This window comes from Sapajus apella, unplaced genomic scaffold (genome assembly GCF_009761245.1).
Source record: "Sapajus apella isolate SASKATOON/1434 unplaced genomic scaffold, GSC_monkey_1.0 scaffold9, whole genome shotgun sequence".
Taxonomy (NCBI): domain Eukaryota; kingdom Metazoa; phylum Chordata; class Mammalia; order Primates; family Cebidae; genus Sapajus; species Sapajus apella.
Genome location: NW_022436949.1, coordinates 7,693,020 through 7,710,223, shown reverse-complemented (window position 1 = coordinate 7,710,223; position 17,204 = coordinate 7,693,020). Strand labels below are relative to the sequence as shown.

At 38.5% G+C, this 17,204-nt stretch overlaps 1 long non-coding RNA gene across 1 annotated transcript in view; it reads right to left on the bottom strand.

The window, feature by feature from the left end:
* The window catches only part of LOC116551264, a 122,846-nt gene that overhangs the window by 15,373 nt on the left and 90,269 nt on the right, over window positions 1-17,204 (bottom strand). The window lies entirely within an intron of this gene.

The window sequence follows — 17,204 nt, the reverse complement described above, 5'->3', positions numbered from 1 at the left end:
ATGATTTATTTATTATTATTTTACTTTATTGTTTTTGAGAAAGGGTCTTGCTCTGTCGCCCAGGCTAGAGTGCATTGGCACAATCTTGGCTCACTGTAACCTCCACCTCCCAGGTTCAAGTGATTCACAAGCCTCAGCTTCCTGAGTAGCTGGGACTACAGGTGCACACCACTGTAACCCCTCTAATTTTTGTATTCTTAGTAGAGACAGTGTTTTGCCATGTTGGTCATAGCTGGTCTTGTACTCCTGGCCTCATGTGATCTACCCACCTCAGCCTCCCAAAGTGCTGTGATTACAGATGTGAACCTCCAAACCCGACCCCGAGGATTTTTAAAAATTTATATTTTGATTGCGGTAAAATACACATATATAATTTACCATCTTTATCATTTTTAAGTGTACAGCTTAGTGGTAATACATTTATATCCTTTTTTTCCCTTCATGCCATCTATATGAAAATGGCACACAAAACTCTGTCTCCAAGTCCTTCTGCTCACTTCTGCCTATTAGACATCCCTCTTAATGTCTTTGAAATCTCAAACCTATCATGGTAGGACATAATTCATGATTCTCACATTCTACCCACTTACCCTCCATTGTAAACTATCTGCTTCCCTTTAAAATTTTCCATCTGAGTAAACAGCACCACCATCAACCCAGACCCAGTTTGTAGCATAAAAAATATTGACCTCACGCCTGTAATCTCAGCACTTTGGGAGGCCGAGGTGGGTGGATCATGAGGTCAAGAGATGGAGACCATCCTGGCCAACATGGTGAAACTGCGTCTCTACTAAAAATATCAAAATTATCTGGGCGTGGTGGCAGGCACCTGTAGTCCCAGCTACTCAGGTGGCTGAGGCAAAAGAATTGCTTGAACCTGTGAGGCAGAGGTTGCAGTGAGCCAAGATTGTGCCCACTGCACTCCAGCCTAGGGACAGAGTGAGACCCTGTCTCAAACACACACACACACACACACATACATACATACATACATACATACATACATACATTCCTGATTCCTTTCATTCCCTTAGCCTCCAAATCAACAAATCTTGTGGTCTACCACCTCCAAAACGTGTTCCAAGTACGCTGACTTCTCTCTGTCTCCATTATTACAAGCTTAGTCTGAACACTGTCATCGCTTATCTAGACTGCTGCCAGACCTTCCGACCTGGTGACCTTGTTTCCATTTTTATGTACAATTGCTTCTTGCCACAGCATCATCAGGCTTTTTGTCAATCGGATTCAGCTTAAATTTTACCTCACAGGAGTCTTCCAGGGCCAATCATTCACAAGCAGTCACCCCATCTTGTTTTAATTCTTGATATAGCTCTTTCCTGTCTCACTCTGCCTTGCTCTCCTTAATCTACATTCTTTCACAATAGGAAGATATACTCCATGTCTTGCTCACCACTGTGCCTCTGGCACCTAGTAGAGCATACAGACTAGATCAACATTTATTGAAAGACTAATTAAAGGAGTAATTATGCTCCCTGGAGCTTCTCAGCATAATTTTAAATATCCTTCCAACCAGGAAGCCTCTGCGTATTTTGCATTAGTTCTCTACGCTTCCACACCAAGTTGTCAACATTGCCCCCATCACGATCTTACTGAGTTGTCCCTAAGGAGCACCAAGTTACAAAACTGAGGTCTTTGTCTTTTGCTTACTGATTTGAAAGATGCTTTATACATTAAGATATTACCTTTGCCCAGCAAACTGCCAAGTTTTTATTTTACTATTTTGTTATTGATACTTTAAATTTATTAATAAGCTTTAATATTTGTTTACTGATTTTTTTATTCCTATATAGAAGTTTACATTTTTATGTTCGTCTCTTCAGTGTTGTGTTTAGAAAATTTTTTTCCTTCCCAGAGATCATATGAATTATATATAATTACATCTTTTGTTCTCTAGCATATTTTAATGTAAATTATTTCAGTTTAATCCCTCTGGAAATTGCTTCACTCAGATGGGAAGGATCCAACTTTATTCTCTTCCAAATGGTATATCGATTGCCCCAACATCAGCTATTCACTAGTCTAAATTTGCCAGCAATATCACCTTGAGGCTATATTGATGGTGGTTAAAAAGATGGCCTCAATCAAGTTTACTGTTTTTGATGCTCAATTGCTTCATCTGTAAAAGTGAGTCAGAGTCTCACTCTGTCACCCAGGCTGGCATGATTACCGCTCACTGCAACCTCAAACTCCTGGGCTCAAGCAATTCTGCTTCATCCGCCCGGGTAGCTGGGACTACAGGTGCAAGCCACTGTGCCTGGCTATGTTACTGAATAAACTATTGACATCCTACATATATTTATTAATAGATAATAGTAGTATCTACCTCAAAGTGTGTGCCAAAAATAAATAATTGTGAAATACTTGACATGGTTCCTGCCACATCATGAACATCATTCTTAATCTTGTTAGTATTACTATGGTTCTATTTATCTAGTCTCTGGTAGGGTAATTTTCATGACTTTAAAAAAATGTTCTTAATCTAGTTTTTCAACTTCAAATGGGATTTTGATTGGACATGTATGAAATTTGTAGATTAAATTACAGAATTGCAATTTTTTTGAGACAGATTTTTTTTTTTTGGCAATATTTTTTTGCGATTATACACTGATGCCCAAGCTGGAGTGAAGTGGTGCAATCATGGCTCACTGCAGTTTCAAATTCCTGAACTCAAGCAATCCTCCTGCCTCAGCCTCTCAAGTACTAGGATTATAGATACATGCCACCATACCGGGGTAATGTTTAAAACTTTTTTTAGAGACACCCAGACTAGAATTGGATATTTATAATATGCAGTCTTCTCATTCAAGAATACAGCATGGGTCTGACTTTTCAAGTCTTTTTAGAGCTTATATTAAAAATCTGTTCTTTCTTTCCATTCTTAGTAAGCTTACTCTTAGGTAATTTGTATGATTTTATAGCAATTTTGAGTGGGATTGCTTTTTCCATTATGTTTAATAAATGGTTAGTTGTGCTTAGAATTCTATCATTATTTAAAATTTTTTCTCTGAATGTGATATTTATTTTTCTTTTCTCATTGGTCAGATTTGTCTAATGTTTGCCTTGCTAGCCTTTTAGGGATTTTTACATATCAATTCTATTTCTGTTTTTGTCTATTTTATCGTTTCTATTTTAACATATTTAATTATAGATTAATTAATTCTTCCTGTTTTCTTTTATTTTTTATTCCCCCCAACACTTTAGTTGTGTGCATTATTCATTTAAAAATATAGCTTTATATCTTTAACTATATCTAATTAAAAATTTCCCCTGCTCCACCCCCTTTTACCCCCCCACTTCTTCACCACTTCAGCTCCTTCCTCTGCTTCTCTCTCCGTTTATTTCTCTCTCTCTCTCTGCCCCCCAACCCCCCGCGTCTCTCTCTCTCTGTCTCTGTCTCTCTCACACTTAAAAAAGAAAAAAAGAAAAGAAAAGAAAAAGAAAAAAATTTTCCCCTATGATATTCTCTCTTGTCTCTTTTCTTTTTGAGTCAGGGTCTCACTCTGTCACCAGGCTGGCATGATCACAGCTCACTGTAACCTCAAACTCCTGTGCTGAAGAAATCCTCCTGCTTCAGCCTCCTGGGTAGCTAGGACTACATGTATAAGCCACTGTGCACAGCTATGCTATTGAATAAACTATTGACATTCTACATATATTTATTAATGTGCTGTCCTATTTAATGGTTTCAACCTTTACGTTTAATTCTCTCACTTTTTCTTTTTTTGGAACTCAGGTTTTCACATGTGTATTTATTTATTGCTGTGTAGCAAAATACTATAACTAGGTGACTTAATACCACTTACATTTATTACCCTTCAATTTCTGTGGGTCAGTAGGCCAGGTATGGCTTAGATGAGTCTTCTGCTCAGGATCTCACAGGCTGAAATCACATGTTGACCAGGCTGTGATCCCTTCTGGAGATTGGAGTTCTCTTCCAAGCCTACGTGGTTGTGGGTAGAATTCAGTCCTTATGATTATAGGATCCTCTTTCTTGCAGGCTATCAACCAAGAAGTATTCTAACTCTGAGAGACTCCCACAGTTCCTGGCTATGTGATCCCCTTACACCATGGATGTCTGCTTCTTTGAGGCCACCAGGAGAGTCTCTGACATCAAAACTTTTCATTAGGGGGCTCACCTGAATAGGTCAGACTCACTCAAGAAAATTCCCTTCTGATTAAAGTCAGCTAATTAGAAGCCTTAATCACATCTGCTAAATCTCTGCTTTTTCCCAGTAACATAATCTAATCACAAGAGTGACACATATTCATAATCCAGTAGAAGGGATTGTACAGGCCACGTACACTAGGAGGTAGGAATCTTGGGGATCGTCTTGGAATTATGTCTATCAAAAGGCGTAAAGTATCTTTTTAAAGTATTTTCCAGACCAAACAACAGTTTTTTCAACACCACTTTCTGATTAGCATTTTTCTGAACAAGTCTCAGATGCCTCATTTATCATATACTAATTTACAGCATATATTTGGCTCTATTTCTGAAATTCTGATTCTTACCTATTTGGTTGTCTGAAGGCCTTATAATAGTTTAATACTTGGTAAGTTTAGTTCTACCTCACTAAAAATTCATTTCCTTTTTATTTTCTTCGAGTCATTATGTTTTATTCTTGTTTTTTAATTTTTCTATGTGAAATTTAGGAACAACTTGTCTAGGTAAAATAAATCTGCTGTATTTTCACTGAGATCACATTAAATTAGCAAATTAACATAGAGGAAACTGATTTGAATCCTAATCAAGTACATGATATGTCTTTCCATTATTTCAATTGTTCTGTATGTATCTTTCCTTTGTGTTTTCATATTTTTGTGTGTGGGTCTTGCAAACTTAAGAAAAAAATAGATTTAGAATTTTAGCTTTACTCCATACTTGGGATAGTTCCAATAGCATTGGAGTAATCTTTTTAAAGATTATACAGAAATTCCTGTAAAATTGTCTGGGCCTGGTAATTTCTCAAAGAAGATCACTCCTTGACAACTGCTATTTCTTCTTAGAAATTGGTTTGTTTACATTTTCTATCTTTTTATGGTAATTTATTCCTTTCATCTAGGTTTTTCATTTATTTGCATAGAGTAGAACAGAGTAATCTCAGATCCTTCTCAGGTTACTTCCCCACTGTCATTTATTAATTTGTGTAGTTACACTTTCCTTGTGTTTTTTTCTTTATTAAGCCAGCTAGTATGTGTACTCTATTTTTTTCCCCTCAAAGAATCAGGTTTCAGATTTATCTGTGTTATTTTTCTATTTTTAATTCATTAATATTTTATCTCTATTACTATTTTCTTTTTTCCTTCAGTTTATTTTTATTTCCTTTTTCAAACATTTTGAGTTGACAGCATAAGTCATTCATTTTTATTCTTTGTTAAGTAATATAAATATTTGGGCTATAATCTTTTTTTTGAGCTGAGTTTTATAGTAATTTTCTTATTATTTTTAGAAATTCTTCAATTTAAGTTTATAGCTCTTTTTGACCCATACCTCAAGTTGCTTAACAATTTTTAAATTATCACATGAAAGGACCGTTTTATTTTCTCACTAATTCTAGTTTTATTTGATTGTGATCACAAAGTTATTTGATTGTGATCAAATATACTATTTGAGGAGTCATCTATGATCTAAAATATGACCAATTTTCATGGCTTGCTCCATGGGCATTGAAAACAAGGTGTATTTTTTTATTTTCAGGAACAAAGTTCAACATGGATCAACTGGATTTATTTTAATAACATTTAGGTCTTTTAAGACATTCATCTCATATACTGGTGTATTTTTGTAAATTTCTTCTTGTAATTTCTATCATTTATGCCTTATGAATATGACTGCTATTCTGACTGGTGCATAGATTTTCATGACTTTTATATCTTCATTGTAATTCGTCTGCTTTGGCATTATAAAAACATCTCTAGGCTGGGCGCGGTGGCTCAAGCCTGTAATCCCAGCACTTTGGGAGGCCGAGGCGGGTGGATCACGAGGTCAAGAGATCGAGACCATCCTGGTCAACACGGTGAAACCCCGTCTCTACTAAAACTACAAAAAATTAGCTGGGCATGGTGGTGCGTGCCTGTAATCCCAGCTACTCGGGAAGCTGAGGCAGGAGAATTGCCTGAACCCAGGAGGCGGAGGTTGAGGTGAGCCGAGATCGCGCCATTGCACTCTTATTACGCAGGCTAGAGTGCAATGGCGCGATCTAAAAAAAAAAAAAACAAAACTCTAGAAAATGTTTTTTATGCTGAATTTTACTCTATCTTATATTGACAAGTCAAGAACTACTTTATTTTGTATTTTTAGAGACAGGGTCTCTCTCTTTCACACAGTCTGGAGTGCTGTGGTACAATCATAGTTTACCACAGCCTTGAGCTGCCGGGCTTAAACGATCCTTCCACCTTAGCCTCCTGAGTAGCTAGGACTGCTAACGCACACCACCACGTCCAACCGATTTTTTTTTTTTTTAGAGGGACAGTTTCTCTATGTGGTCCAGGCTATTGTCAAATTCCTGGCCTCAAGTAATCCTCCTTCCTGAGCCTCTCAAAATGTTGGAATTACAGACATGAGCCACCACACCTGGCCAGAACTACTTTAATTGGGTCTCTTCTGAAAGTTTTCTATTTGTCTCCTGCATACAGAACAAAGCTTAAGTTTTTTTTTTTTTTAGTCTCCAATAAGATTTTTTTCATAAGTGAGTTAAATCATTTACATTGATTGATATGATAGATATACCTGGCCTTATTGTTTATGCTGTGTTATCTGATGGCAGTTTTTTAAAGTGTTTTTTAATATAATTTGTTTGCATTGTATGTAGTTTTTTTAATATTTAGGAAGGCCTATATTTTTATTTTTCAATTTACCTTTATTTCCTTAGATACTATTAGTTTCTATTAGGTAATTCTATCAGGTAATATCAGAATGTTTTCTTCTTTGCTTTCCTTTTTGCCTTTGTCCCCATTATGAGTCAATACAATTATATTTATTAGTGTTTATTCATTTTCTTTTACTTCCAGTATTTGATTGTCAACTCAGAATAATATCTGTGGTTTCCAGATATTACAGATGAGACAATCTTCCCTTTTCTCCCCCTTACTCTGCCAATTAATTTCAAAATTATGTACATGTATACAAGGTTTGCTTTCTACCTCTCTACTCAAGAAAGCAAACCTTGTATACATGTTCACAATTTTGATATTAATTAGCTAATTAATTTGTCACAGTTTTATTGTTAAATGAACTTAATTCTCACTGAAAGTTATTTGCTATTGTTTCCTTATTGACTCTTTGTTAATGAATTTTATTCTTCAATAATTTCCTCAATAAGGGCTCATGGGCATTCTATTCCTTGAGTTCTTATGTGCTTAAAATGTTTTCTAAATGTACTTCAAGGCCTTGAAGGGCAACTTGGATAGATATAAAATTGTTAGGTTGAGAGGCTGGGTGCAGTGGCTTACGCCTGTAATCCCAGCACATTGGGAGGCCAAGGCGGGCGGATCACCTGAGGACGGGATTTCGAGATCAGCCTGACCAACATGGAGAAACAGTGTCTCTATTAAAAATACAAAATTAGCTGGGCATGGTGGTGCATGACTGTAATCCCGGCTACTGGAAGGCTGATGCAGGAGAATTGCTTGAACCTGAGAGGTAGAGTTTGCGGTGAGCCGATATAGCACCATTGCACTCCGGCCTGGGCAACAGAGTGAAACTCCATCTCAAAACAAACAAACAAACAAACAACAACAACAAAAAAATATATATATATTAGCTTACAGGAACAGGAAACCAAATACCAAGTGTTCTCACTCATAAGTGGGAGTTGAACAACGAGAACACACAGACACAGAAAGAGGAACATCACACACTGGAGCCTATTGGGGGGTGAGGGGTAAGGGGAGGGAGTGCATTAGGACAAACACTTAATGCATGTGGTGCTTAAAACCCAGATGATGGGTTGATAGGTGCAGCAAACCACCATACCACAAGTATACCTATGTAACAAACTTGCACGTTCTGCACATGTATCCCAGAACTTAAAATTTTAAAAAATTAAATTAAATTAAAAAAAAACTGTTAGCTTTGTAACTTTGCTAAGATATATCTTCACACTGATCATTTTAGGTCAATTTTCTTTAAACTAGTATATACCCTTTCAATAGGCTGAATCTAAAAGTATCGTTAACTTTAGGATTTTTTTTAAATTTCATATTTAAGGATTCCAATATGCATACACTGAAGCTTGTTTGCATGGTTTTTCTATTGTTTTCCCTCTAATTCTTTTTATCGCTTCAATTATTTTCCACTTCCCCAATTTCTATTTCTTCTATCTCTTATATCCCCATGAATTTCCACAGTGTCTATTTTTCCTTGTTCTCTAACCAGTTCATCTCTTTCTGTAATTGCTTTACCTTTTTGCTTCAACTTTATTTTTAGTTCTGCTTCCTCCTATTTCATTTCTTTCTGTCATTTTACAATATTGTTATATATAGCCCTGGTTCATGGTTTCTTCTTCTTTTTTTTTTTTTTGAGACGGAGTCTCGCTCTTGTTACCCAGGCTGGAGTGCAATGGCACGATCTCGGCTCACCGCAACCTCCGCCTCCTGGGTTCAGGCAATTCTCCTGCCTCAGCCTCCTGAGTAGCTGGGATTACAGGCACGCACCACCATGCCCAGCTAATTTTTTGTATTTTTAGTAGAGACGGGGTTTCACCATGTTGACCAGGATGGTCTCGATCTCTTGACCTCGTGATCCACCCGCCTCGGCCTCCCAAAGTGCTGGGATTATAGGCTTGAGCCACCGCGCCCGGCCCCATGGTTTCTTTTTACAAAGATACTTGTTTCATTTACCATTTAAAACATATGTGTTGCAATTAACTACTCAACTGAATGTTTGTGTTTCTTCAAAATTCAAAGGTTAAAACCATAAGCCCAACTTGATGGTACTTGGAAGTGGACCCTTTTTGAAATAGTTAGGTCATGAGGGTGGAGTCCTTATGAATGAGATCCGTGCCCTAATATAAGAAGAGGCCAGAGAGCAAGCTAGCTTTCCTTCCACCAAGTGAGGACACAGCAAGAAGATGTGTCTCATAACCCCACCTTTCCACGGGAAAGGTAAATACACAATTCTCTTATAGGAACGAGCACTGGAAAGACAACAGGACATTCTGCAGATTCCCCTCTTATGTCATTGTCAGCCTTAGCTTTCCTCAGTGTACAAGCCAGTACCTCAAGGTAAGACAAGCTGAAACTAATGTTTTAGATAATTCCATGTGTCAAAGAGTTGAAAACCCTTTTCTTTCTTTCCTTTTTTTTTTTTTTGAGACAGAGTCTTGCTCTGTTGCCCAGGCTGGAGTGCAGTGGCACAATCTCAGCTCAGTGCAACCTCTGCCTCCCAGGCTCAAGCAATTCTCCTGCCTCAGCCTCCCGAGTAGCTAGAATTACAGGCATGCACCACCCCGCCCAGCCAATTTTTTTTTTGTATTTTTAGTAGAGACAGGTGTTTCACCATGTTGGCCAGGCCGGTCTTGAACTCCTGATCTCAAGTGATCTGCCCACCTCAGCCTCCTAAAGTGCTGGGATTACAGTTGTGACCCATTGCACCTGGCCTGAAAAGGCTCTTCTTTCTTTTTTCTGCATTTTGTTCTCATCTCTATGTATCTCCCCTCATTGTCTCTTCTTGATGTAACATGACTGCTATTGTAATTCTCTGACTCAACAAGCACATAGGCTGTGTCTACCATATTGCCAGCACTGTATTAAATACTGTAATTAGTATTTAATTACACTATTAATTAAATAAGAAATAAGAAATAATTCTTATTGAAAGTTATAAAATCTTGATCTATTCTGAGGAAAAAGCTATGGAAAGCCAGTTAATAATGTGGGGAGGCTGCCTTACTATAGCTTATTGTTATCTCTGATCTGGAAACATAGCAACAAACATACTTTGTGGTTTGCAGAGTTTTTGTTTATTATACATCATTTTCTCCTTCAGCCAGATTTGTGGCTTATAAAAATAACCAAATATTTGCTTACAAATTGTTATAATGAAAATCTGTAGCTTGCTGCAGTAAGATTCATGGTCATGATAACTTTGAAAGCATTTGTTTGCATTTAGAGTGTGGGGGAATAATTTAAATTTAAAATTTTTGCATAAATTATTTATATGTTGAGTCCAAGATGCAGTGCAATTACAACAACATTTTTTAGAAGTGAGGCAGAAGTTTAAAATTTATAAATGCCTCTTTACATTTTGGCGGCACTCTATATAGTTTTCTAGAAAGCTGTATTTTTTGTTGTTTGAATAGCAGTTAGCTGTTTTCACTCTCTCTAACAGATGGAACCAAAGCATTGTGAACATTTTTATTAAAACAGCAAATGAAGCTATGAAAGAAGTGTCACATTGCCAAGTATTCATCTTGCAAATTAAATTCTACAACTTAGCAGGTGGTTTAAGTTCCCTTTAGAAATTTAAAATCAGCTTATTTCATTTCTCTGTGGTTTAACAGAGACACAGGTTCACTGCTGCATTCACTTACACAGAATCTGTTTGCATGTTTCTTAGAATTGACAGTTGGGAAAATATTTGCTAACTCTCACTCAAAACGGCTCATAATTGCCACATTCAGATGGTTGAGTCTTCACTTTTCCTCACTATTAAAGTCTACCATTTGTCTCTGGAGTCTGTTTGCAAGGCCCTGATGGATCCAAAAATTTGAAGCCCACATTCAGTATGTTTTTTGACCATTTCAATACACATTATCATTTCGTGTACTGACACTATACTACCCAATTTAGAAAACTCCTGTATCAGATGATAATGTTCAGCTAGTCTGCTTCTAGTTTAGACAATGCCCGTGAAGTAATGGGCACTTCCAGGTCTCTACAGGACAGTACTGATGAGCTAAGGAAAGTCAGATACATTAAAGAGCCACCTTTACTGGTCATTGCAGAGGAGAGAAAGTAGAATTTCCTTTACTGCTTCTAATGTCACTGCAGTGAGATTAATTTCACAAAAACATCATTTTCCCCTTACATACATTTTCATATTTTTTCACTACCTACAGAATAAAACCTAGGCTCACTGTCTACAGCCTTCTTCAATTTACAATTTAGCCCCAAACTCTTTTTGCATCTATTTTTCAACAAATGTTCTTGTCCCAGGTAAAATGGTCTATTTATTCCTTGTCTCCCAAGCAGGTGGGTATTTCTTTGCCTACTCCTCTGTTCACCTGTACCGATACATTTACCTTCTCCTCATTGATTATCCAAGTACTTCTTTCCCCTGCAGGCACAACTGAAGTCGCAATGCCGAGAAGCCCTCCTAGCTTCTCCTCGCTCCCCTCTCATCCTCATTCCTTCTCCTCTAATCCTCTCTAGCACCACTTATTACATGGTATCTTGCATTGTTCTTTATTTTCCATGTATACATTCTGTTTCTCAGTTAAAATGTAAGATCCCGAGGGTAGAGATACCATTTATAAACTGAATTACTGGCACCTCAGTATCCAAGACACAGTAGTCAGTCATGTGTGTTGATGTTGGTAAGGTAACCAAGATTTACAATAAGGGCTAGCTCATAACCCTTGGGGTTTAAAATTATAGCTAGTTTTGCTTGTCCAGCATACTTTCTCATTTCCCTTCTTTTGGCTTTCTGGTGGACTTTACCCCTACTCTATGTGGAGTTGCCAATCATAGTTGTGTATTTGTTAGGACAGACAAATAAACAAAGAACCTCTAGATATTAGACCGTTTAAGCAAAAGTTTAATTTTCACTCATACTGTATGTGTGCTTTGGCTTAGAGCTCTCCTTTGTGTTACTATCACTCTGAAACCGAAACTAAGATTCCAGTTTCTTTTGGGAGCATTGCCAATGAAGAGGCAGAGGAATAAAGTGTGGTAAATCATTCACTTGCTCTTAAAGTCTTCACATGGAAGAGACACACATGTCCTGGTAGAAAGCTAGACATTGATCAATGATACAGAATTGAAAGCCCAGAATTATACCTTTACATTTGTGGGCAATTGATTTTTGAAAAGGTGTCAAGACTGTTCGGGGGGGAAATAATAGTCTTTCCAACAAATGGTGTTGGGATAACTAGATATTCCCAAAAAAAAAGAATGAAGTTGAGCCTCACACCATATACAAAAATTAACTCAAAATGGATCATAGACCTAAATGTAAAAGTTCAATGTAAAACGTAAATGTAAAGGTGAATGTAAAAACTAAACATAGCAATAAACTTTTATAGCCTTGGATTTCTTTTTTATGACAAAAATAATAATAAAAATGAACTACATCAAAATTAAACTTTTGGCTTCAAAGGACACTATCAAGAAAGTGAGATTACAACCCAAGGAATATGAGACTATATTTGCAAATCACATATCTGATAAGGAACTTGTATTCAGAGCATAAAAGAACTCTTACAATTAAAAAAGAAAACAACCCAATTCAAAAATGAACAAAGGATTTGAATAGACATTTCTCCAAAGAAGATATACAATTGCTTAATAAGGAAATGAAAAGATGCACATCATTAATCATTAGGGAAATGCAAACAAAAATGACAATGAGATACCACAAGGATAGCTAATGGTAAAAGAAAGAAAATAAACAGCATTAGGGAAGAAAATATCATCTTTAAGCATTGCTAGTGGGAATGTTAAAAGGTATAGGTGCTTTGGAAAATCATTAGAAGTTTTTGTTTTTGTTTTCATTTTTAAGAAAACATTGAGTTACCCTATGACCCAGCAATTCCATTCTTAGGTATAATAACCAAGAGAACTGAAAACATGTCCACTCGAAAACTTCTACGCGAATGTTCATAACAGCATTAGTTGTAATAGCCCCCTAATGGGAATAATCCAAATATCCACGAATTGATGAATGGATGAATACAATGTGGTGTATCCATAAATGGAATACTATTCAACCATAATAAGGAATGACATACTGATATAAGTTACAACATGGAAGAACATTTAAAACATTATGCTAAATGAAAGAAGTCAGTCACAAAAGGGCCACATATTGCATGACATGTTCAGAATAGGCAAATCCACAGAGGCAGAATATAGGTTAGTATAACAGCCAGTGAATAGGGGGAGGAGGAAATGAGCAACGACTAATAATGAGTATGGAGTTTCTTTTTTTGTTTTTGTTTTTGTTTTTGTTTTGTTTTTGAGACGGAGTTTCGCTCTTGTTACCCAGGCTGGAGTGCAATGGCGCAATCTCGGCTCACTGCAACCTCCGCCTCCTGGGTTCAGGCAATTCTCCTGCCTCATCCTCCTGAGTAGCTGGGATTACAGACACGCGCCACCATGCCCAGCTAATTTTTTGTAGTTTTAGTAGAGACGGGGTTTCACCGTGTTGACCAGGATGGTCTCGATCTCTTGACCTTGTGATCCACCCGCCTCGGCCTCCCAAAGTGCTGGGATTACAGGCTTGAGCCACCACGCCCGGCCGAGTATAGAGTTTCTTTTGGGGTGGTTAAAATATTCTGGAATTAGTGGTGATGGTTGCACAGTTCTGTAAGAATAATAAAAACCACTGACTTGTATAATTTAAGAGGGTAGCTTTTATGGTATATAAACCATAGTTCAGTAAAACTTATTTTTTAAAAGTAACACCCATCACTGCTGTTTAATTTCACTAGTCAAAGAAAGCCACAAGTTACTCCAACAGGCAAGGAAGTGCAATTCTTCCTTCCATGTGCTTGGAACGGAAATGCAAACATTTGTTGAACAGTACTAATGACTACAACAAGGTCCCCAGCCTCTATGAGGGTATGAGTCTCAGAATGGGCCAATTGTGATCTTACACCCTCCTGCATACAATGATTGGTCCACTAGTGGTCATGTGAAATAAGCAGGCCAACCATTCCTTTTATGGAAAGAATGTATGTTACCAGCAGAAAAATCTTGTGATTACTGAATAGGAGGATGGGAGACTAGGACTGTCAGAAGCCATCCTATCAGCCTTATGGAGGCAGACTGCATCCCGCTGTGACTGTTCAACCTCAAGATTTTCAAGATGCAGAAGAACTTTGCTTATTAAGTCGTTAGCAGCAAAATGGAATTCCAAACTTAAAACTCTTTGACCAGCAGATGTCTCACATTACTTCCTAAGAAATCCTGACAGTATTTCTTCTTGCTGCCTTCTAGACTCTCGTCTCTTCCCCATACTCTTTCCAATGCTTAAAAAAATCCCCCTTCTCAGCCTCTCATGTTCCCCTTATTTATAATTTCAGGCTCCATCTCCAATGTTGCCCCTAGATTAAGAGATTTTCAGTGGGGCTTATGCTTCCCGTGTTAAACACTTCGTGAGATGGTATTTAGTGATTCCCACCTATTCACATGTATGTGTAATCTCCTCCTCTTGAGAATGGGCTGGACCTAATTGCTAGCAAATAGAACATAGGGCACTTTCAAGATTAAGTTACAAAAAGGCTCTGATTTCTGATGTGCTTGCCCTCTGATGGACACCAGATGCCACGTTGTCAGCTGCCCTGTGGAGAGGCTCACATTGCAAGGAACTGAGGGGTGTACTCTGGCCAACGTTCTACAAGAATACTAAGCCCTGCCAACAACCACAGGAATGCTCATGGAAGTAGATACTCCTCTAGATGGGCCTTGAGATTTCTGCAGCCCAGCTGACATCTTGATTGCAGTCTGTGAGAGACCTTAAAGCACAGCATCCAGCGAAGTCATGCCCGGATTCCTGACACAACACAAACTGTGACATAATAAATATTGTTGTTTTAAGTCACTAAGTTTTGGGTTAATCTGTTATGCAGCCATTACGTAACAATTGGTTATCAATTGGTTGTCAATGCAGTGCCCCTCACCAAAAAATCTTGGCATAATCCCTCTAGATCTGGAATGGGAGTCATTACGTAAACTTTGTTCTAAACTGCTCTTAAAAATGATCTATCCTAGGCTGGGCATGGTGGCTCACACCTATAATCCCAGCACTTTCGGAGGCCAAGGCAGGCAGATTACCTGAGACCAGGAGTTTGAGACCAGCCTCGCCAATATGGCGAAACCTGTCTCTACTAAAAATACAAAGAAAATTAACCCAGCTACTCAGGAGGCTTAGGCCGGATAGTCACTTGAACCTGGGAGGTGGAGGTTGCAGTAAGCCAAGATCATGCCATTGCACTGCGACCTGGGTGACAAGAGCAAAACTCCACCTTGGGGAGAAAAAAAAAGATCTATCCTTACTCACAGCTTATTCAAGATCCTAAACCAAGCAGGTTCACCTCACCTCCCTTCCTTTCAGTGAGCAGCTTCTTCATTTCACTATGCTGTCTGGGAAGATTACTGAACAGAAGGATGCCATTCATGCTTTCTTACCTTGATCCTAGAGTTTCAACCTAATGTGCCCAATAGTTTCTTCTTCTGAGACTACAATGCTGCTTTCACACTAATAGAACCTCATTCCTCCTGGACACTGTCTGACACGTTCCAATTTGCAGTGAGCATGTAGTTAATCATCCACTATAGGAATCTCATTTTACTAAATTCTGAGACTGAATGAGAATCAGGATAGTGGTAAGTTAATTTCAGAATAGGCTTAAATGGGCTTTTCATATGAGCAGGTTATGGTTCTGCAATAAGAATCTGATCATTTCCCTGCTACTTTCAGTCATCTGATGACCTATCAATCTCTACAGAACAATGTCCTAGATACTTAGCCTCCCTGCTCAACCGTCCCCCACAATTCTTCCTCACATCCTACTGTCCAACCATGCTGCATTCTTTGGCATTTCCTAGACTTGCTGGCATCTCTCATGCCTGGGATCTTTGGCATATGGTTCCCTCTCTTAAGAATACTCATTTCTAGGTTTCTTCATGCTTCAAAACTTTATGCATTCAAGACTCGTGACCTCTCTGGAGAGCTCCCCTCACCCAGTCCCTTCACCAGACACTTCCCCCAAAATAGAGAAATATTGTTACATTTGGTCATCTTAAAGGCATTTTGCTGAGTGCCATGAGAGGAAACAGAATCTCTTTTCTTTGGGCTGAGAAAAGAGATCACAAGGTAAACTTGCACATGGACAGTCTTTGTGGTTCTCTCATCTGTTGCTGGAGAGGTGCATTGGCCACAGGGACTGTCCCTGCAGCCTCAACCTGATGGGCTTGGAGGTAGTTGGTCTGCTCTTGGGTGGAAATCAGGGTGAAGGAGGAAACAGAAGGAGGCAAAGGATTGTGGGGTTACTTTTGCTGCAGGCAGCTTGCTCTGCACAATCCCCATGGTCCGTCCTGACTTGCTCTTTTCACTGACTTAGGGCCACAGCTGGTCATTAGTCCCTGTGCACACATTTCTCTGTGGAACTTTGAAAGACGAACTACTGGTTTAAAAAGAATTTTATAGCCCAGTGCTCCCTGTCCCAAGTCTCTCTCTCTCTCTCTGTGTGTGTCTCTCTCTCTCTGTCTCCCTCCCGCCCTCCCTCTCTCAATGTAAGATTTACATCCTAACTGACATGACTTTCTTTGTCTGGGAAGCTGTTTTTAGCCCCCAGGCTGAGCAGGGTTTTCTCCCCTGGCTTTCCATAAGACTTGTTGCTTGTATGTAATATAGCACATTAGGCTTTTTTAACTCATGTGTTTCCCTACTAGACAAGGAGCTTCATGAGAACAGTGATGATATCATTCACCTTTGTATGCTCAGTATCCAGTACGGTTCTCGTCCCATGGCACTTTCTTAACATTTATTTAATACACGAATCAATGCTCTGTAATGCCCTAGTTGTTATCCAATCTGTGTCATATAATAACAATTAATCATATATTGTCTTGACTTGTTCTAAATAAGTTATTCACAAGTCTCTTCTTCCCCCTCAGAAATCAAACTCTTGTCCATATTGATGTCAATTCCTGTCCCTATCTTAGCCCCTTTCCAGATGGTCCAGATGGCCCCCCTCAGCTGCAGTCTACTTGGCTCTGCCTCAAAATTAAATCAGAAGATATTAAATCTGCATATCAACTTTTTCATCCAAGGAAGCAATAGGGTGTGAAATATTCAAGCCTGAGACAGGGTTGCTAGGGAAGCCTTTGAATCTGTCTAAGAGAACCCTCTGAATAACTCCAATGGGGGCATGCTGCCTAACTAACTTCTTCCATCTGGTGTTTAAGATTCCTCTTCCTTGGTCAACATCACCCATCCACAGACTCACAGCTCCCAC